General features: G+C 46.4%; 1 protein-coding gene across 2 annotated transcripts in view; it reads right to left on the reverse strand.

The window, feature by feature from the left end:
• Positions 1-13,084: 13,084 nt before the first annotated feature.
• LOC142567833 (achaete-scute homolog 2-like) overlaps positions 13,085-23,200 on the reverse strand; it is a 49,457-nt gene continuing 39,341 nt past the window's right edge. Inside the window, exons 2-3 of one of the 2 annotated variants that reach the window (XM_075677986.1) lie at positions 17,487-17,712; positions 13,085-15,585 (exon numbers count right to left, since the gene is read on the reverse strand). The gene's annotated coding sequence lies outside the window, so the exon portion shown is untranslated. Of the gene's footprint in view, positions 17,713-23,200 lie in introns of both variants that reach the window. The other variant, XM_075677985.1, reaches the window with a different exon arrangement.

Raw genomic sequence — 23,200 nt, forward strand, 5'->3', positions numbered from 1 at the left:
CCTCTTGTAGGTTATAGTCGACAACGCTGGCTGTCTTGGCTGCTTTTTCGGGTACTGCGCGGCATCTGTGTATAGTGTGGTGATCGACGATCGGCATGATGTTCCGGGTGCATGCTTCTGGGGATAGGGGCTACCTTGATGTGCTCCCGAAAGTTGGGGGCCAGATGAATTGCTTGTTCGTGGCCTTTGCCGTGTGTGGGGTAGCCTATGCACGCTAGGATTGTTCTTCCAGTTGGTGTGAGGGCTAGTCGTTCTTGTTGGCTTGTGAGGTGGGCGTCTATAATTTCTCTTATATTATTATGGACTCCTAGGGCTTCAAGCTTGAGTGTCGCTGTTCCCGGTGGTAGGCCGAGCGCTTGCTTGTAGGCTTTTCGAAGAAGTACGTCTAATTGATCTTTCTCCTTGGGAGTGAGGGGCAAGTACGGGGCAGCGTAGGTAATGCGGCTGATTATCAGGGCCTGGACGAGCTGTATTATGTCGTCTTCTTTGAGTCCGTATTCTTTGGTGGTGATACGGCTGACCATTCGCATGATTTGGAAGGTGGTCTGCTTGAGACGTTGGATGGTGTATGCGGCTCCGCCGTCCTGTTGTATGTGGAGTCCGAGAATGCGGACGCGGTTTACTGTGGGTATTTCTTTGTCGTCGAGGGTGAGTGTGATGTGGGGTAGTTCATTGAGTTTTCTTCGTGACTTCTGTCGAACGACTAATATTTCTGACTTCTCGGGGGAGCACCGTAGACCACTTGTTTTTGCATATTGCTGGGCGACGTCGGTCGCTTGTTGAAGGGCGTCTTGTTTCTCTCCTTCGGAACCAGTGGTGGTCCAGATATCGATGTCATCCGCGTGTATTGCGTGCCTGATTCCTGGTATTGCGTTGAGTTTGTCAGGTAATTTCATCATAGCAATATTGGAAAGGGTGGGTGATATAATAGCACCTTGTGGGGTTCCTTTGTTGCGGGTCGGTAACGTCGGGGTTCTGAGTGAGCCAATGCTTATTGTGGCCGTGCGGTTGCTTAGAAAGGCGCGCATATAACTGTAAGTATTACGACCACAGTTCGTGAGGCTTAGGTTTGTAAGGATGGTATGGTGAGCCACATTGTCGAAAGCGCCTTTGAGATCGAGTGCTAAAATCGATCCGGTGTTGTGCGGTGAGATGTGTTCAAGGACTTGTTCCTTCAGCTGAAGAAGGATGTCGTGCGTAGAAAGGTGAGGCCCGAATCCCAACATTGTTTCAGGAAAGAGGTCGCTGGATTCTAGGTAAGGTTGAAGCCGGTTCAGAATGACATGTTCCAGAAGCTTGCCTAGGCATGAAGTCAGTGAGATTGGTCGCATATTTTCTAAGCTGGAGAGTTCGCCTGGCTTCGGAATGAGTATGATATCCGCGTGCTTCCAGTCTGCTGGTAGCGTACCCGCTTCCCAGTGATGAATAAAGAGGTCAGTAAGAGACTGAATGGTGCCATCATCCAGATTGCGCAGGAGCTTGTTATGTATTTTGTCCTTGCCTGGGGTGGTGTTTCGTGTGAGTGCATGGAGTACTTGTTGCACCTCGGTGATAGTGATCGGCTTGTCGAGGTCGTAATTGTCGCTCCCGCTGTAGGTTGGAGGTTGTCCTTCTGCGGGTTCGAAATCGTCTATGTACCGTGCCCGCAAATCCTCCAGGATTTCGTCATCAGAACCCGGATGGCTGTGGAGGAGACGTTGAATTGTTTGCTGGCTAATTGCCTTGCTTTGTGTGGGGTCAAGAAGATGGCGTACCAGCGACCATGTTTTGGCCCGTGCTAAGATTACCCTGCAACTTGTTGCATAGTTGTCGCCAGTTGTGACGGGTGAGCTCCCCAGCATAAAATTCCGCGGTTGCCGTAAGTTTCGCTATACGTAGTTTTAGTTTACGATTATGTGTTTGGCGCTTCCATCTCCTAACAAGGCCTCGACGTGCTTCCCAGAGGTGAAGAAGGTGCGGGTCTACGGTCGGTATGTCTGTGGTGAGTGTGATCTGTTTTGAATGTCTGGCTACGTCTTGTTGGAGCTCTCGTACCCACTGCTCGAGATCCGTAATACCCGTTGAGGAGTCATCCGCTCGCTCTTTGCGAAAAGCTGTCCAATCTGTGAGTGTTGTCTTTCTTATGGGGAGGCGTGCATGCGTAACGTTCAATGTGGTGGCAAGTATGCCGTGGTCACTGCCCAGAGTTTCCTCCGTGTTGTGCCAGGCAGCTTGTTGTATCCCTTTAGTGAAGGTGAGGTCAGGGCATGTATCTCGGGAGACGCTGTTTCCTAGACGTGTGGGGTATGCGGGGTCTGTGAGGATGGTGAGACGGTGCTGCTGTATCGTATACTGGACTGCAGTGCCTTTAGATGTGGCTGTCGTGTAGCCCCATGCCTGGTGAGCCGCATTGAAGTCGCCTACAATCAGCAGACTATTATTTTTCGCTATGCCAATCGCTTTAGTGATCAAGTAGTAGAAATTGGTCTGCTTCTGCTTGGGTGGGCTGTATATATTCAGCATGAAAAGGCTCTATCGGCCTCGTTGGAGGGGCACGATCTCAATTAGGTTATGATCGACGTCACTGCCGTCTATTCTGTGCTGTGCGGTTGTGAGCGTTTTAGCTGTAAGTGTGGCCACGCGGCTATCAGGCGTGGTGGTATGTGTGTTGTAGCCAGCTTCAGTTGGGTGTGTGCCTGTTTCCTGTAGTGCGATTACGCTTGGTGTCGTTTTGGCTTTACGTATGTCAAAAACTCAAAAACGTCGAGCTACCAGTATGGTTTCAACACGGTGCACAGCACGAGTGATTGAAGCAGCGCGCATCCGAGCGCTTTTTTTTTTCGGTGGGCTTCCCAGCGCGCGTCCACGCGCGCCACCCTTCCAAAACATCATCATCATCAGCCGGGTTACGCCACTGCAAGGCAAAGGCCTCTCCCATACTTCTCCAACAGCCCCGGTCATGTGCTAATTGTGCCATGTCGTCCCTGCAAACTTCTTAATCTCATCCGCCCACCTAACTTTCTGCCGCCCCCATCTACGCTTCCCTTCCCTTGGAATCCAGTCCGTAACTCTTAATGACCATCGGTTATCTTCACTCCTCATTAAATGTCCTGCCCATGCCCATTTCTTTTTCTTCATTTCAACGTTCCAACCTTCCAAAACGTTTCGCCACTAATCCGCTAGGGCAGGGCGCATGCGCCGTCGCGCCATGAAAGAGGCGGATTATGGTGTGAACCGAACCATGCCTAATGTTCACAAGCTCTGCCAGTTCATGCATGCGTATTCTCCATCCTTGTCTAATCAGCTCACCAACCTTTGCAGTTGTGTGGGGTAGATTGCACGGTGGCTTTGGCCCGGTCTTGGATCGTCTTTGCAGCTTTCACTTCTTTCACTGAACCGTTTGCTCCAACGCTTCACAGTGGCCAATGAAATACAATGTTCAAAGTATACGGCAGCCATACGGCGCCTAATTTCTTTTTGGGAAAGACCTTCAGCTGTTAAAAACATCACGACACCACGCTGTTCAACTTTTGGAGCGTCCATTATGTCACGCAACCATGTTCAATGCATGCAGTGTATAACAGCAATAAAGAACATTTATCCCCACACCTGCATGCCACTTTTGTAAATGAGAGATGCGTGTGTGCTACGCGCATGCCTCGCAGATAATGAACCGAACCATTATTGCTAAGGGTGGGTCGGCTCACTCTCATTTGACTCGCCCTCGTACATTAGAAATGTTAAGATACAATGGAATATACAAATTTGAAGATACCAGCTTGGTAAAGGGCAAATAACTGCCACTGGAAACAAACGTGTATGCAAGTATACAGAAAACCTCGTAACAAGATATTTATTATACGTCTAAATCTCCTATAAATCTAAATATTTAAGAAACATCACTGTGTATAATGCGTCAAACAAGGCAAATACACACGGCCGGCAATCACACATTCACAGATAAAGCAATGCTAAGGACCGCCCACCTTCCCTCCACTCCACCCCCCCCCCCCCCCTGTGTATCGCGCGCGACGAAAGGGGGCGCGCTTCCTCCCAGATTTTCTAACCTTGCTCACCCAAGACGGAGCCACCATCGTCGGCTCACACATGCCACCCTCCTAGCTTTCATTCGCACATGCAGCATGCGACGCGCAGTCGCATTTTCCTTGGTGGTCCTTGGACTCTATACGGAACATGAGTGCGACGCCGACGGCAGGAATGCGTCTGGAGTGTTCCCATAATTGCTATCGCAATAATATGGTAAGAGTATCCGGCAACTGAATCCTCCCGTGGCCTATTACTTTCAGCAAGAAAAGACGAAGTGACGAAATCAAACTTCCACCATTCTTCAGTTCGCTGCGCCTCAACAATCTTTCATTTTTTTTTTTGTCGAGCCGGAGCAATGAAATAAAAAAAATGCAAAGGAAAGCACGTTAGCCGCAATCGATTGCCTACTTTGGGCACCTAATGTGGCTACTGAAGGAATATCGAAGAAAAGTTGGTATCGAGAAGCTTTGTACACAAAGAACCATACACATACTGCTAGGTATCCTACAACGGCGAGACAAGACTTTCGGGAGAGGTTGCGCTCAAGCGAACGCGCTGCAATCCGTCGAGTCCCCACAGCGATGGCGGCGAGCGACCATTGTTTCTTTTACTCGTCTGCTATACAGAAAGCGTCCACAACTCTGCCAGGCGAAAATCTACTCGGCCAGACGAAAACGAACGCGCACCAAAGGGCGCCGCGCGGTGGTCGGGGCAACACGAAAAAAACGTATGCACTCTGGCGGGCGCTGGCAGCCCGCGGGTATCGAGAACAAGAAAATTGGAGAGCCTCAATCTGTCCTCGCGAATAAAAGTCAAAGTAGAAAAATAAATAGGAACATAGCTACCTTTGCTGGCTTTAGTGTCGTGGCAGGGTTGCTTTGGCGCAGGTGAAATGTTGATATCCTTTTCTGTGACACGATGGCACAAATGAACCACCACAAGGCTTCGTGTCATCGGACCTCGCTGCGTGCTTTGTCAACTTGTCTGATGGTGCATTTATTTGGCTTGTCTGCATCGTGCGATGTAGGACTTTAGAAAAGTTGATGCACCTTTGGGGTCGAATGTTTATAATAACAGTAACTCCACAAAGTTGCGGAATAGGAAATCTAAAGCACGACTTTGGAAATGTCACGGCACCTTTGGCATCAAAAGTTGATGAGAACTTTATACCCATAACGTTTTGAAATTGAAATCCATGCGCTCCGTAGATTCCGCGGCCTCCGCGAGATGCCGCGACGAGCCCATTTGCAATCAAAACGCTCTTGAAGCTTAGTGCTCCGAAGGGGCTCCTTGCGTTATCTGACTCCGGGTGTATGGGCGTTGCAGCAAAATCCACCCTGTGTTCGGCATGTTCGCGCTGAAATGTTTTTTTTTTCTAGCGCGTAGAAGCCATTCAAAGGAAAATCGAGAGTGATTTCCGGCACCGAGGGTTCTTTTGGGCGGTGGTGCATGACAGCACGAAAGAATTTCGGGGCACGAGGGGGGGGGGGAGCTGACGCTCCATAAACACCTCCCCCCCACCTGGCTTCGCCCCTGGTGGTAACTGCCCCGCGTTTCCAACTCCGTGAGCCATTGAACCCTTCTGTAAAAGGAGCGCGAAACAAAAGTGATGTCGAGGCAGCTACTATACGCTACTATTCGCTTTTCCTCGCAGATGGGGAGGGGGGGGGGGAGGCTTCCATCGTTTAACAAAGAAAGTTCTCGTTCAGGCGCAACTGTCACCAACGTTCCGCCCATCGAGTTGGAGCTACCCCAGCGATATTGGAGGGCAATGGCATCTACAGTGATCGCCCACGGCTGTTGAGTCGTCAAAATTTCCCGTTAGCGCTCACAGTTTAGGCGATTTGATGGTGATAAGTAGGCTCCTAGGATTGTGAAAGTGCGAAGGGCGCGAATTTTTTAAACATGTCGGTGCCAAATAGAAGAACTAAGTTGATGCGAATCAGAGTACTCACGCGACCACCTGAAAGCTGAATAAAGTTACTCTCAAACAGCACTTATCTTTGTAATAATAGCACAAGCTCTACACAAGCAGGAACTGGAGAGGACCTTTATTACAGTCACTATATGAGACCAAGACTTGCGAAACAAGTAGATCACGGAAATTCAGAGCCAGTGTCAATTCTGACATTGCTTATCTCTACTTGATTACTAGCCGCGTCACCACTTTCTGCATCGCTGTTTTTGTCGGCTTTCAGCTCGAAACCAGCCGTGTAGCTTCCATATCGACCCATGGCAAAGTGACCGGAAGAAAAAGAACGCCGACGTTAGCTAACCACGTGCAACTCGCAAACCTCCCAAAATGACGGAAATATTGCCGGTTGTGCTTTGGCTGCCGTGCGATGTCATTATCACCGAGTGAAGCAAACAGACGACAGTCGCTGCACCAATTTTCGACGGTGCGATAACGGCTTTTCATGGCCAACGTGGGGGAAGCGCTCATTATGCGAGAAAATATTATGCTCCTCCGTGAATGTCCCCTGTCACCTCTCACATGCTACCCCTTTAGGGCTTGCCCAACAAACATGAAATACGTGCTGTCCTGTCCCGAACACAAAAATCCTCCGCCGGTGCATTAACGCTTTGAAATAAGTATCTTTTTCCGGATAGATTGAACAGTTATATTTATTGTTGCAGTTCGTTTGACGCGGTAAATTTTTTTTTCATTTACACCTGGCAATGTCAACTGGCACGCAGTGCGCCCTAGCTAACACTTGACAGACGCATTGTGCCATCGAGTCAAGTGTTTAAGTACGTTATGGCGCTGTTTTTACCGTGCCTATATTTCTGAAGTGTTTTTGCGAACGGCGCAAAATTAAGCCCGCTATTCTGGGAGAAGAATATTGTCACCGAGAGAGAGAATAAACTGGTCCGGCCGTTTTCCTACACGGCGAGACAGGGAAGAGGGGATTAACCCCTGTTAGTTCCCCCCTCCGTCGAGATGAAATGGATTGAAAACATGGGGAAAATTATCGGCTATCTGCATACCATTTTTAATGCATGTAAATAAATCGCTGCCTCAGGAAAAACACATTATCAAACAATTGCTCCAAACCGTTATGTGGCCGTTATCCACCATGTTTCCGAGTGTCCTGAAAGGAATGTTCCTGACACCAAGTTGGCATATTGTAGAAATAGGAGCAATGTTAAAGGTGATGCCAGAAATTATTGCACTTACAACTTAATTAATTATGATGGCTGCAAATAATTACTGAATACTCAATATTTCTCGATGTTCATGGCGTTAAGCGAGATGTGAACGCTCCAATAAACGAGCCACCTCCTTCTATTTTCTAGAAAGGGGGAAAAATTATGGGTCATCTGCAAGCAAAATTGCTAGTTTGTGGTTCAATTACTGCGAAAAATTTAGCCCGCTGTCCTGGGAAGAGTCCAGCCGTCACCGATCCCTCATTTGCTGAAAATGTGGGCAACGCCATGACTGATGTGCACGCGAAGGTAAAGATGCGTGATGCGTAAAGTATTTATCACAAAATTATTATACAAGTTCTCGCGAGTGCTGAACGCGGGCAACATTGCAAACTGTTGCATCATATATAATGTTTCGAGGCGTGTGGTTTAATTACCGGGCGGCAGCGAAAATTTTCAACGCATCTTCTCGAAGAAAACAGCTTCGATGTAAATTTGGCGCTGATTCTGAAATATTCTTCAATTTTATGCTTTTCCTAATTTATCACGGCGCTGCGTTGCTCAGAGCTCGAAGTTGCGGATTCAATTTCGGTTAGGGCGAAATGCAAGAAGGTGGCTCGTGTGTGGTTTAGATGCACGTCAAGGAACTCCAGAGGGTCCAGGTGAGTCCCCCACTCTGGCGTGTCTCTCCCATCCCACCGTGGTTGTGGGCTGTAAAACTCCAGAATATGATAGAAGAATGTTTAGGCTTTTCGCCTCCTTTCTTTCTTTTTCTTTCCAGTTTGTTGTCTCTTGTGTAGAACGTCAACATTGCCGTTTCACGTTGCACTATTTCATCTATTGTTTTCTTCCCTTTTTATTTTGAGCTAAGCCTCGTTGAGCGAACTCTCCCGGACTTTGCTGAGCACGGCTGCTGCTCTTTTGCCGAACAGCTCACACACCGAGGAGACGAAATAATCAAGCAGCCGCCCACAAGTTGGATCGGCCGCAAGCACCGCCTGTGCTGCCGACGAATCCTTGTCACGGTTCCATACAGGGCGCATGCTTGCGCACCAGACAAGATACCTAAAGTGGAAATACTGTTCCGCATGCTAAATTTTAACTTGGCCTCGTCAGCCATATGGGTGGTTTTAGGATTGCACGTAATTTAAGTATGCCTGTCAGGCGTGAAAGAAAAGTGCTCGTGACCGTGCTCGAAAAACTGGACAATCGCCCCTTCACAGAAGAGAAAGTTCTAGGACACTGGTCCAGACGGGTTTCGGCACTCAAAGCCTTAAGGGCTTTGCTCAAGTTCTTAAGGACATGTGAATTGTGCGAACGCCTTTGACTATTGTTGCGCGTAACATCGCGTTACTGTGTGCATTTTTCTTGTTTTTTCTTCTCTCTTCTTTCTCCTTTTATTCCCTTTACCCCTTTCCGCAGCACAGTGTAGCCAGCCGGTATTTACACTGGCTAACCTCCCTGTCTTTCCTTCCCGTTTGTCTCTCTCTCTGTCAGGCGTGCGGATGCATTCTTAAAGTGAGACCCGCGTGGCTGGCAATAAAAAGAAATCCGAGGTCACCAAAGCACTTCTCAAGAGTTGTGAATGCGAATGCATTAATGCCCAATTTGATGCCACTGAGCGATCCCTCGAGTTATGAACTCCTCGCGAGCGAGCGCGTTGAGACGCTTGGCCAACGCCCCTTAGATAGCACGAGACCGGTGCACTTCGATTCGTGGCGACCATGCTACTAAGCCGCAGTGATTTTGACGTCATCGTTTTGTTACGCCGAGCTTCGCAGTGGCAATTCAGGTCTAAGTACCATGATGTCGTAAAGCACAGTGCACAGGCCTGCTATCTAGGACGCGCTGGTTCAGTCGAGGCACTCGGATTCTGACCATGGGGTCGCAGAATGGAAACCCGCCAACCTTTTTTTCTTTCCAGTTTATTCACTAGAAGTGCTGTTTGCCGAGCCAGTTGGTTAATGCGGACACTCGAGAAAACCTGCGAGAAAATTCAGACGCCAACACGACAGAAAAAAGAGAAACCTCAACGCTGGACTAGCAACTGACGTATATTTGAAAAAATGGATCAACCTTCGAACATCAAAACCACCGACGCATGCGCAATGCTCTTAGCTAGGTACAAGTTCTTTAAGTTCATGAACGCAGCATGTTACCCTGACTACCGCATCTTTAAATTCAGCCTTTTAAAAAAGCTATCTCTTTATCGCTCAGAGAGATAGAAAGAACACTGATGCATTTTCCTTTCTCTTGTATACTAATATAAAATGCGTCTAGTATTTATGTTTCGGTTTTTGTCCTGCCCTTGCCATGAATCGTCACATTTTTAAAAAGTGGTGCACAGTCACGCTGACGACAATGAAATGCCAGGTGACCAGCTCCTTGAGAACTGGTCAACGCACTATGCTCCCGCATCCGGTCATAGACGCATGGGCCTGTTTGGCCAATATAGATCCATATAGACCTTGGGGAACCTTGCTTAAGAAGCGAAGAAAAATGATGCAGTAGGATTGAAATTGTTTTTCACCGCAAGGACACATAAAATGAACTGCCCGCTCAGAACGATAGTAACCGAAGATAGATCATGGCAGAAGGTACTCGGTCAATACCTACAGAGCAAGCTCAACTTCCCGAACGCACGTGACCCGTTTTAAACTCGCAGCTTGATGGACTTGGTTGCAGTCCTACAAGAAGGACTGCCGGGCGCAACCAGTGCTGTGTCAATTGATATTGAAGAGGTATACTATCAGCGCCCCACGGCGAATTGTTCATTGCTTTTCCAGAATTGATTGATGGAACCGGTGTGGTCAAATTTGACTGGAGTGGATTGCAGCCAACTTTATTTGTGCCTGCAGTTGGGCGCTCGCGCGCGCCAAAGAGGGCCTACGTCATCTACGAAGTTGCTGTTACTCGGCGCGGGAAAGACCCGCGCCGAGTATGAGTGCGGTATCAACGTCGGAGCGTTTTTTCACTTGCTAACTATGTATTTATCTTGGACTATAGTTCTATTTAGAGATCGCCACTTTATCCAGAAATGAAACAACTAGGTTCCTCCGTGGCGCCTGTGTTGCGCAATAACCAGCTGACGACAATAGAGTGCTTCGGGCGTTCCGATATGTAGACGATTTTTTAAAATATTTTTGAGGTTATTGCCACCTCACTGCGTGAAAGCTGTGGCAGAAGAATGGACTTCAAACGGCGTTCTGACACTTGGAATTTTACTTTTGAACTTCCTAAGAAAAAACGTGTTAGCTTTTTAGACGTAACAATAACTTATTGCGATGACATACACGTTTGCTGGATTTGCTTACCTAGAACTGAGAAGGCTTTGCTTCCGTTTAGTAAAAACATTCTATGTTGGTTAAAGGAAGTATACCCACTTCTTATTTCCGGTGTGCGCGGCAGAAAAGCTGTTGTCACGCTTCCCAGTAAAGCCTTGACCGCCAAATGCAGAGGCTAGCGGCAGCGGGTATACATTAATAAGGGTAGCACCACGATCAAAAGAAGCAGCAGGAATTCTCAGGAATTTCTCAGCAGGAATTAATTTACCTAGATAGCTCGATACGGTAACAGATGCCCTGTATCCATGTGGCCTGGCGGTGCATTCATCGATTGACCATGTGATCGCCTGTGTCGCTTATATCCCTGATGTGTGTTTCAGTAAACTTACTTTGCGTCAGCGCTCGTCCTGTGTCCTTTCACTCCGTTGTCGTTTTGATCCCGCTGTTACAATTATGAAGGCAACTCGTTTTTCTGCACAAGTGCTGAAGTCGGTAGCTGAGAGCTTACGTATAAAGCTTAAAAGACAAAACAAAGTTAACCGAAAGTATGACAGAAACAAAGAAACAAAAAAAATTCATGTGATGCCTTATATTCATAATGTGTCGCACAATACCAAGGAAGTCGCTGGGTGACATGGTGTACAATTAGTTTTCCGCTCCGTGTAAGCTATCAGAACAGTGCACGTGCTTTGAAAATGGTGGAACAAAGAAGGAAGACTGCAAAACGACGCATGCGAATAGATACGTTAAGTGTGCGACCCGCGTTATCTACAAAATCCCGTTTAAGTGTGGTCATCTTTATATTCGCCAAACAGGTCGATGCGTCGATGACCGGATGCACGAGCGTTCTGCGTTGACCAGTTCTCAAAGAACTGGCCACCATGGCTTTTCATTCTCGTCACTGTCAGCGTGACTGTACAGAACTTTTCGAAAATGTGACGATTCATGGCAAGGGCAGGACAAAAACCGAAAGAGGAATACTAGAGGCATTTTATATCAGTACACAAGAGGAAGGAAAACGCATCGGTGTTCCTTCTATCTCTCTGAGCGATAGCTTTTCAAAAAGGCTGAATTTAAAGACGCGGTAGTTAGGGCACCATACATCAATTTAAAGAATCAGTACTTTGCTAAATGGCAATGCGCATGCGTCGGTGGTTTTAATATTCGAGGATTAATCGGTGTTTTCAAATGTGTCACTTGCTAGTCCAGCGTTGAGGCGTCTCCTTTTTCTGTCGTGTTTGCGTCTCAAATTTTTCGCTGGTTTTCTCAAGTGAATTTATTCTGTTTTTATACAACAATTTCTTCCTAGCTATTACCGAGGCGAAGTTAGAAAGCAGGCTGCGTGGCCAAGGAACGCGCTGACAACACAGCCTTGCAAGAGCAGGAGTGACGTGGCGTCGCGGCAACACCCTGTCCCCTCATGCAAGAGCTGTTGTGCCAACGAACCGGGTTCGCCCGCTTTGCTCCGTCGAGGCGGGCACCTAACGTGGCGTCGCAGGCAAGTTTCGCCGCTACACACGCCGGCTTTAGGGCTCAAAGGCCGTTTGATGGTATGGCATCAAAAGTAGACCACGCCTACACTTATTTCGCGCCCACTCAAACTGGCTGTCTTATATGCGACTGGCACGTGCGCCACGCCACTGCGCGAGAGCACATTCCCCAAGAAGCCCATGCGTGTACGACAGGGGGTCCATTTTTGCCACAGCAGGCGCCTGCTCATTGAAGCACGGGTCACGTTCGTCCCCTGCGAAGTGGCAGTCGAGTATGCGAACCCAGTGACATGTACAATAATAAGTCAATGTAAGCAAGTCAAGCAGACTGGCAGATGTCCTAACGACCGTCTGCTAGAGCATCACAATAACGCTTATAATGCTGTGCAAGGTCGTTTGGGCATTGATGTTACAAAGCATAGGACCCAATTTATTTGTGAAATTGTCGAGGCTGAAACGAAAAACATGCTTGGTGTCATGGGTGTTAGTGCACCCTCCGTTGCAACGTCGAAAACAGGAATTTCATTACTTGCCGGCTTTCATGGCAATTAATACGCACGTGTGTTTGAAACACGAGTGTTGATGTCCAGAAGCTCTTCCTTGCCTGGTATTTAATTGTAGATATTGAATTATTCCTGGAAATAAAACCAGTTGGAAGTCACAGCTATTTCATTCTGCCTGCCCTTTTCTTCCCTTGTTAGGTGCACTGTGAACGCTGTCGAAATACATCGTTAGCAACACTTGTTTATAGCATTTATTGAACCTCTTGACATAGCTTCCAAATGTGCGTTGTGTCTGCATAATTTAAAATGTGCGTTACATGCTACGAGATCTTTTTTTCTTGTTTTCTTAGCTGTAGATCACGTCTGCGCCCCAAATTTCACGCGCGTATTCTTTATTCCGCTTGAAGGCATGAGGCTTCCTCTATGCAACTTATTTGGTCCAGATAAAATGACGATATGGTACTTAAACCAACAATTAAATAGTTAAATAGCCTTCTTTGATGAAGGAAATAGCTTTTCGAATAGTTTATCTTAACTATTACCAAGTATAGGAAACGCTAATTTTAGTCGAACAGCACTTTCTCATGCAAATATTTACATGCAAGGAACTGAGGGTGAACATAGAACGCACAGTAAAAATATTGTTTTATTATTTTGAGAACAAGATGATACTGGCCATTCACAATCTCTGATGAGCAAGTATTTACTAAAACAAGTACGTGGCGACAACGCTTGGAACAAACTTCCAGTTGAATGGAAACATGAAATATTTATACAATGCGGAAAACCCAGTCGTTATAGTATAAAAATACACTTTATTGCTTTTACTAATCTGACCGTCAAGAGTAACATCGTTTACGAAAACAAATAATGTAGAATTTTCACAAAGCATGTGACAGTTTTTTTACAAAAATGAAATATGAAAGTAGACTGATTACAATGAAAAGATAAACTTTTGCTACCATTGAAATTAAACATGCGGAAGGTGATACTTGCTGCATTTATCAAGGGGTTACAGGCTGCCAAAAACAGAACCTACAAACGAGGCTTCATTCAAAACAAGATTTTGAATACAAAAAGACGTAAATTTGATTATACAACTTTAATAAAAAACATATTCCGAGGCTTCATCTAAGGAGCTTCTAATCATATTGCTCAGGTTGCCAAAATTGTAATGCGGAAACAATGTAATGAAAGTTTTCAGCAATGCTGCGTGATTTCTCGCCCTATGTTTCCGGCATGCAAATTTGTAATTCTACCACCGCGGTTACGTTGCTCTTCAAAGAATACCTGGCACCCGTTAAATGCAGGCATTTGCGAAAACAGCGTACTTTCGCGTTGTAGAACTGTGTACAAACATGAGAAACGTGAATGCAAAAGTATAGTAAGATGGTTCGTATTTGATAGCACACTGTGACGGCAATTATTTCATTTCAGGTGCCCCTCTGTGAGTAGCTACAAATGTGCTTCGCTTCCAATTCTGTGCGGAAAACTTGACGTCCACGTGAAACTGGTTAGCATCCGTTATTGAAAGGGCATGAAATCCGTACAGAAAAAGAAATTGGTTTTGTTTTTTCTGATAATTTGTGTTAGTGAATCCAGTGAAAAAGGAATGCTCGTGTTTTAACCATACTCGTGACGTTGCTGGCAATATCGTATCGCAAAAAGCAGTCCTAATATTGAGCCTGTGATTTCTTTTTAGATATTGGAGGAAAGGGACAGCCAATGTGACCACACACTATTTGCAAAGACTAGTCTGAAAACTACACCTGATTACTCAGTGGAACAACATAGGCGAATGACTGTTGAGCTCTTTTATTTTTGTATTTCATCAGATTCATTACATCTCGTACCTGTCCTTATCTCAGCACTACAGAAAGACCTGTCTACCACGCATAGGCATATGTCGCTCAACACGGGAGTGACTCAGCAACGTGCAGCAGACATCCAAATATCTTAGCCATTTTGTACAGACGCTTTGTAGAAAACGAGCAGAAAACCAGGAAATTATGAGAATGTTCAATGAAACTCTCACGCTCTTTTGCAGATAGCTTTGATCGTCGTGAAACGAATTTTTAAATATGTATGACATGCAGGGTAAAACCAGCACATCTGGCATAGGTTCTTTTGTCTTATGAAAGTGGGCAAGTACGCCAGATCTGCAAAAGATTCTTCTATTGTATACAAAACTATCATGCGTATGTTTAAGCAAGGAGTCCGAAACCTACACCTCCCTTGTACTTGCCATGGATATAATCAATATAAAGGATGATCATCGGTATTCTGGATCTATGCACTAAAATAGACTTAAACTATCCAGCTTTGTAACAATAACTCAGGTAGCTAATCTGTTTAAAAGGAAGTTGTCTGTGGCTTTTCTTCAGATGCCTTTTATTGTTTTAACTCGCAAAGTTCTTCTCAAAAGGACACGTCCTTCGCCAATAATTCCTTAACGGATAAAAACAACTAGTCCAAGCAACCATCATTGTTTCTTAACGGACATAACTGCAAAGCATAAGGCACCTACCTGAACTCCTTAACGCGTCCGGCAAGGTTTTATATGACAATTAACTGCAATAAACTTCCCCTCGTGGTTTTCCCACAGCATAACTCGACAGCGCAGTGAGCATGAAATAAAGTTTGGCCGAGGTAATTCAACGTAGTATGGTACTGACAATATATCATCATTCATTCTGATGTGTGGTGATATAAATGCTTATGTAACATGACAGCTTATCATAACAATAAAGGCTTGTTCTGGCAAGGCGCTCTTATCGAACACGACAGCCGCGCAGTGCATACGAGCTCATTCGACCGTGATTGGCATGAGAGAAGACAAAATATTACAATAAATGCGCACATTAGTGCGTGCTCTTTGTTTCATTTCTGCATTTTTTAACTGTCCGTTTTTCGGACCCTATCCTCTCGGGCGCACAGTGCGACGGCGCTCCAGCGCACAACCATCCGCCCTGAGTGCGCTAACGTGTCCGCTTCGCTGTTGCTTGAACTGGCTGCATAACGATGGACTGCCTTCCACGGACCAGGCGCAAAGGGCCCCGCAGGCTTGGCACGCGCAGCGCAGGTCCCTGTAGCTCGGCCACGTCACTCAGCTTATGTCACTCGCTCCGCAGACCACTGCGAAGCCAAGCTGCATTTTTTAGTGACCGTGACTTTGAATCTGACGTCACAATTTGACGAAATGCGCGAAACAAATTCCTGAGTGGTAAATATAATATCGAAGTTATCGAAATTGAATAATAGCGTTTTTGGTTGTCGCACTAGTTCTATTTTGCGCAGCTACACAGTGTCGTAACCGAAGGACTTCCTTCCTGGCAGCTCAACAGCGAGATTAATAAAACACGATAGGCGCATTCTTCCTCCGGTGAGGCTGAGCGGGTGCGCCTAAACACAGTGGACCTGAAAGATGGTTTGAGAAAACGGTTGAAAATCAACAACCAAAGGACATACATTTGCGGCGGCCATGTAGAGAGAAAGAGACGAAAAAGAAAGAAAAAGAAGGCTGATTAACAATAACAGGAAATGTGGCTTGCTACCATTCGCCAGGGGCCAGCGAAGAGAGCGGTCAAAAGGGATTAAAATAAATAGAGAGAGAGAGATTACAGTGAGACGATCACACCAGGCGATCACGTGCAGCAAATAAAGACCAAGTAATGCTAAAGCAGGTTGTGGAGGTTTGTAGTCGCGACTAACTGCAGCAGTGCTTTCAGAAATGAATTAATTGCAACCTTGTCTAGATAATGCTACGTTTAGCTGCTTTTTTCATTGTACATTTGCACGACTTCCACAGAACTAAGTTGCCACATTCATGACTACGGCGCAACAAAGAGCTGCGTAAAATAATGCCCTTCGAATGACTGACTGTACATCGTTGATAAGACACGAAACGGTGACCAACGTTTAGGGCCACACTGCCTGCCCAGCCGCAGAATTCGATCCCAAGGTTTGAATCGAAGTACAACTACTTCACGGAAATGGAAAATGTTCATCGGTTAAGAAACCGGCAGCTTACACAAAGCTACAGAGGTATTATCAAGACTTCCAGAACATTGACTAACGATATGTGCCTGTCTTTGCACAGTAGAAGCAAGAACAAATTATATTCTCCTAAGCACTGCAATACAACGCACCACACGCGAATTATAACTAACAGAACACCATTTTCACGCAATGCAGAAAAAATACTCATCTCCTTTCATGTTAAATGAACGAACCTGCCATATAGGCCTGTTGGTTCGCGAAATCGTTTCTAAATCACATTGCCTTTTAATACTCTGTATTCTATGTCAACTGTATATTATTTCTTCACAACATAATTAGTAAACACACTAACCGCATACATTCTGTCTCGAAGTTAGGTGTCGGCGTTCCTTTTCAAGAGATGATTCAGGCTAACATGTAAGTCCTATGGCTCACAGCATTGCTTGGCCAGAGATCTGTTGGTTTAGCCGGTCGTCTGAAGCTAACTATATGCAAAATATAAAATAATAACTGCGGACTGTATCCAGAATAAGTTAGTCTTCATTTTCAGCACCTAAAAAGCAGAATAATGTCATCACATCTCGCAAGCAACCGCTGTGTTTCACTTCCTAACACATCAAAAATTGTGGGAGAAAAACCACACATAACACTGGTACACGTTGGCAAAATCGTAGAGAATTCGAAGCAAATAAAAGAGGCCCCGTTGCACCCTTCTCATTTCTAGAAAGTCTGTTGAAAGTCACGCTTTCACCGCAGGCACATAACGTGATGGAGGTCTCATCACTACGGAGAAAAGTCCTACTATCAGTTACCTAAATAGTTATGCGGATTTAAATGCACGGTAACCGGAGACACACAAGGCCTTCTGAAACCCTCTAGATACAGTCTCGATAAACACAAACAGACAAAGTGTGTTTCACCGTGACCGCGTCATTGCAAATGGTTAACACATTCCATTTTGCTTTCTGAAAACAATGGCACAACGATGCTCTGTGTACACGCAGATTGGCGTAATGCATAATTTAAGGGACACATACAATAACGCCTTGTTCGGGGCATCATGAACACAGTTTTCGACGGAGGAGGGTGCGATGTATCGACAGACAGCGCTCAGAGCCTCCTTGTAGTGGCATCTGATGTTCGAAAGGAAGATGGAGCCAGTGAGCACCCACGTCTTTTCCGGTACGAAGAGGGTGGGGACCGACCAGCGCAGTGGCGCGGTAACGAAAGCTCGGAGTCTTCTGCAACGATAGAGATGGATTCCTGCACAGAACGCAGAAAAATATTCATTAAAGGGCGTCCATAAGACACTGGAAGAATTGAAATCTTTTATCATGCTATTAAAATGATGCAGTGTTCTCATGCACTGTCCTTATGGTACGCAAGATTTCCTCACAGTAAAAAAAAAAAAAAAGAAGCCGTACAGGAGAGACCATCTTGCACGCAGCGCAGTAATGTGTGTTGTCAGTGGGCATGTGTCCAGAATACCTACGGGGATGCCTACAGCAAGGGGCCCAGTTATACTAAGTAGTTCCCCATACAATGGCACAGATCTTGTTCCCCCTATACTGGTATGATTTATGTCTATGCTACAGGTGCTTCCCTAGCCTCTGGTTGTCTTTCGTGTATACAGTTTCATGAATACATCATGTGCCTGCTTTCCATAATATCCATGACTGGTTGTACGCTCACAGCTAAGCTTGAGTATAGTTAGGCTGCTGTCTACGCCACAGCAAATAATGCCAAACCAAAACACCTGAGAGCATAAGCGCGGCATACGAAACATTACAATGGTATGCCGCGTTTTCAGAGGAGGGCACTGTCTACACTGGTCATTATTTATACGAACGATTGTCACTTTTTTGTGCGCTGGCAAAGGATACTGTTCCAGCGATGCCCGCCGTTCTATGCTTCGCCGGAGATGGCAATGTGGAAATGACCTCCATTTTCTCTTGCACTCGCCGTGGTTGGTTAGTGGCAATTGGGTTGGGCTGCTAAGCACGAAGTCGCGGGATCGAATCCCGGGCACGGCGGCCGCATTACGATGAGGGCGAAATGCGAAAACATCCGTGTACTTAGATTTAGGTACACGTTAAAGAACCCCTGGTGGTCTAAATTTCCCGAGTCCCTCACTACGGCGTGCCTCATAATCAGAAAGTTCTTTTGGCACGTAAAACCCATTATTTAATTTAATTTAAATTTTGTCTTGCCGTAGCAAACTTCGCAATCGTGCCCTATAAGCGTGTAGCTTGGTTATAGGAATCGCTGTCTTCGATGCTACAATGGTCAGCACTTCTGCCTTCCTGTAGAAGTTAACCTGCGCTGATTACCAGTCAAAGACAAATGACGGCCATGAACGTGTTAACGAGCGGGCAACATTTGGCAACTCCGTAGACACAAATAGGTGTGTGCTGCGTGTGTATTCTGAATAATTCCAAGTTGCACGCTTGAGGTAATTACTAAGGGTGGACCTCCTATTGCGCATCGAACAAGCTCCGGTGTATCCAGGGCTACAAAACTATGTATTTAAATGCTATGTGCTACGAAATATAGCCCTTATGCCTCTACTGTTGTGAGCGCAGTAGGTGCACGAAATGGAACTAAGATATATATATAGCGTCCCAGCCAACGTAAGCTAAGCTGTAAAAATGAAATTTACCATGGTGCAAGATACAATTTTAAGCCCTACGGCGTTGCCCCGTAAGACCTCTTACAACGAAACACCGTAGGGTCTTAAAAATCGTGTCTATCGCCGTGATTTTGTTGCGAATATCATTCTCTGCCTACTTAAGCTGTCTTGGCCCTATCTATCTATCTATCTATCTATCTATCTATCTATCTATCTATCTATCTATCTATCTATCTATCTATCTATCTATCTATCTATCTATCTATCTATCTATCTATCTGTCTATCTATCTATCTTGCCATCACTTCAAGTAACATCATCCCATTGTCATCATGCCGTCGTTTTTATAACGCCTTCGTCGTACCATCGACGTCAATCTTTTTTCGTTACTGTATTATCAACCGAATGCCGTCATTCAATCGTGAGTATGCCTCCCATGTCATGTCTTCATCGTCAGAGAGTCGCTACCATGCATTGTCTGACCGCCATCGTAATGTAGTCGTGGCCGTACCATCATCACTCCAGCTTCGTTATCCGACTCTCATCATGCCGTCCCTACGGCATCGTCGCCATAGACGTTTCATGTTGCAGTAATCGTCATGCCATTGTAATCATACTCGTGGTCATACCATTGCCTTCATGCCGTTGTCATGTCATTGCCGTCACTGCATCATCGTCATACAGCCGTCGTCATGCATTCTTTGTGATACGTTCGTCGCAATGCCATTGCGGTTATTTTCATAATTGTAACTGCGACATTCGACTCTCGTCATGCCAACGTCGTCATACCGTTGTCATCATGTTATCGTCGTCCCACATTGTTTCACCATGTCATTCATATTTGAAACAGCGCAAAAAACACGGACAAGGGAGGACACAGGACGAGCGCTGACTGCCAACAACACCTTTATTGGAGCCTGCGCAAATATATACCACTTGCAACAGACATAAAGAGAGTGAAAGAAGGGGAGGGGTAGGCGAGTCATCGTTGGTCAACTACTGCTGCGCATGCGTCAATGACATTAAACAATATAAAAGAAACAATAACATGGTGGACACAGGCCAAACTGCTTAACTTCTGAGGAACTTAAGTTCTTTATCACAAAGTGCTATAGAAGGGGAACTAACACAGGTGGCTCCTAACTGACTCATTGAAAATGTCTCAAAGATTTCCCTGGCCATCTGTTTGCTGTACCTTTTTAACACACGTGTGTGGTCAAGGAGTGGAGTACAGCCACACTTGGCACAATGAACAGCCAGACTACTGCCACTCTTAATCTTGACACAGTGAGCATGCTCGAGCAAACGTTCATTGATACAGCGTACTGTTTGCCCTATGTAAGTGCAGCCGCAAGTGGTGGGAATGGAATACACTACATTGGGTACTGCAATGTAAAGGCTTGGCGACATGTTGCTTATTGCACGGTCCAGGTGTTCTCCGGCTTTCGTTTATTTTTTTGCACATCCTTCCCAACTTGTCAGACGCAGTGAACACGACCTTTATACCAGCCCGGCCTGCGGCTTTCCTGATGCGATGGGACACACCATGTATATACGGTATCGCAACAGTCTTGGTTAAGACATCTCCCGCTTCGCGCTGTTTCTTGGGGGAACGAGCCTCTTGCAATAAACTTCCGCCAAGGAAGACAGCAGTTGTTCAGGATAGCCACTTGTTTTAAGCCGCTGGACTTGATTGGAGAGGCTGCTGGACATCGAGTGGTAGCAAGAGCGAACGACCGCATTTCTAAGGGCCCCTAGGGCGATGGAGCGCTTCACCACATTAGAATGGTGGGAAGTGTAGGGGAGAAGGTGTTTTTTGGAACGCGGGGCATACATCCAACACGTGTGCCCTTCCTGGAGGTGTAGTGCAAGGTCTAGGAAGCGGATTTGGCCTTTTTCCGGCAGTTCTTTTGTGAACGTCAAACCTCGATACATGCACTTGAATTTTTCAAACACTTGGTCGACCAGGGTTGTGGCTTCATTAGGGTGGGCAAATAGGATCACCAGAAAATCGTCGACGTAGTGAAACACCTTAACATGAATTGTGCTGAGTTGCTCCTGGAGGAGTCTATCATAGTGCGCCAACAATAGATCACTCAGTATGGGCGCAATACGAGAGCCTATGCAAATCTCGTTCTTTTGCACATAGAACTTTTCATTATGCCGGATGACGGTAGATCTTAGGTAAACCTGCAGCATGTCCAGGAAATTGGCGACGCTGGTCCCAACCACATTCTGGAACCGGACTTCACCTATCGTTTCTATGCCTTCCTGCACGACGGCGAAGAGGTCATCTTGAGGTAGGGAATAATATAGGTCCTTGATGTCTATCGAGAATGCCTGTGCTCTATTGATGCTTGACTCCTTTAGGAACTGGTCCACCTCTGTCGAGTTGCGTACAAAGAACGGGTCATTTATTGGAAGCTGCCTGAGACCTTTCAGAAGGTAGGACCCTGGGCACTTTTGCCAAGTACCCACTTCCGAAACAATGACTCTGAAGGGATGGCCCATCTCGTGAGTTTTAACAGGAAAAAAGGCGGAAAGGCACATTCCTTTGGAGCGCTTGATCGCCTTAGACAACTTTTCTGGACAGGCTTCCTCATATCTGCCTACGGCGAACTTCTTGGTCTTGGAAGGGTTGAACCCATCGGCAACTTTGAAATTTTCTTTGAGTGCGCATTCTGCGGAAAGGTGAAATTGCAGGGAGTGGCATACAACAAAGCGGCCTTCCTTATCTGACACTAGCAACTTTAAGTCACTACTCCGCAGTGATTCGATGATGCTTGATACCTTCGGTCGGCTAGGACCGGAGGATCCCAAGGAAAGTGCATCAACACACTCCAGAATCACCCTTTCGCAGTCGGGGGAAGCGGCTTCACTCGCACTCGTTCTAACAAGTGATAGCGCTTCGACTTTGTCAATCTTAGGCGGAACGCAGAACTTAGGTCCCAAGCTCAAAACTTTTTCCACTTGGTGCGGAATAACTGCCGCCCCCAGTTTGGCAACTGGCTGGCCAGGTGGAGGCCCAGGAGGCTTACCAGTAACTCTGGGACGAATGGCACGCCAAAGAGCTTCTGTGAGAAGAGACACCACCTTCAGCTGTCGGCGGAAGTCTTGAGCGAGCCTGCTCGGGGACGAAATCCTTGAACACCCCAGTAGAAGCAGGTCCTTCAGGAGCCGAATCTGCCTCCAGGTCTCCGACCTCAAGAGGCGGCACAACCTGAGCGCTTGGTCCTCAGCTGGCAGGAAAGGGCCTAATAACAAGGCTACTTGCAGAGGCAGGAGCCTTGTTGAGTCCCAGAGTTACTGGTAAGCCTCCTGGGCCTCCGCCTGGCCAGCCAGTTGCCGAAGTGGGAGAGGTAGTTATTCCGCACCAAGTGGAAAAAATTTTGAGCTTGGGACCTAAGTTCTGTGTTCCGCGTAAGGTTGACAAAGTCGAAGCGTTATCACTTGTTAGAACGACTGCGAGTAGAGCCGCTTCCCCCGACTGCGAAAGGGTGATTCTGGAGTGTGTTGATGCACTTTCCTTGGGATCCTCCGGTCCTAGTCGACCGAAGGTATCAAGCATTATCGAATCACTGCTGAGTAGTGACTTAATGTTGCTAATGTCAGATAAAGAAAGCGGCTTTGTTGTATGCCACTCACTGCAATTTCACCTTTCCGCAGAATGCGCATTCAAAGAAAATTTCAAAGTTGCCGATGGGTTCAACCATTCCAAGACCAAGAAGTTTGCCGTAGGCAGATGTGAGGAAGCCGGTCTAGAAAAGTTGTCTAAGGCGATCAAGCGCTCCAAAGGAATGTGCCTTTCCGCCTTTTTTACTTTTTAAACTCGCGAGATGGGCCACCCCTTCAGAGTCATTGTTTCGGAAGTGGGTACTTGGCAAAAGTGCCTAGGGTCCTACCTTCTCAAAGGTCTCAGGCAGCTTCCAATAAATGACCCGTTTTTTGTACGCAACTCGACAGAGGTAGACCAGTTCCTAAAGGAGTCAAGCATCAATAGAGCACAGGCATTCTCGGTAGACATCACGGACCTATATTATTCCCTACCTCAAGATGACCTCTTCGCCGTCGTGCAGGAAGGCATAGAAACGATAGGTGAAGTCCGGTTCCAGAATGCGGTTG

This window comes from Dermacentor variabilis, unplaced genomic scaffold (assembly GCF_050947875.1).
Source record: "Dermacentor variabilis isolate Ectoservices unplaced genomic scaffold, ASM5094787v1 scaffold_14, whole genome shotgun sequence".
In the NCBI taxonomy this organism is placed as follows: domain Eukaryota; kingdom Metazoa; phylum Arthropoda; class Arachnida; order Ixodida; family Ixodidae; genus Dermacentor; species Dermacentor variabilis.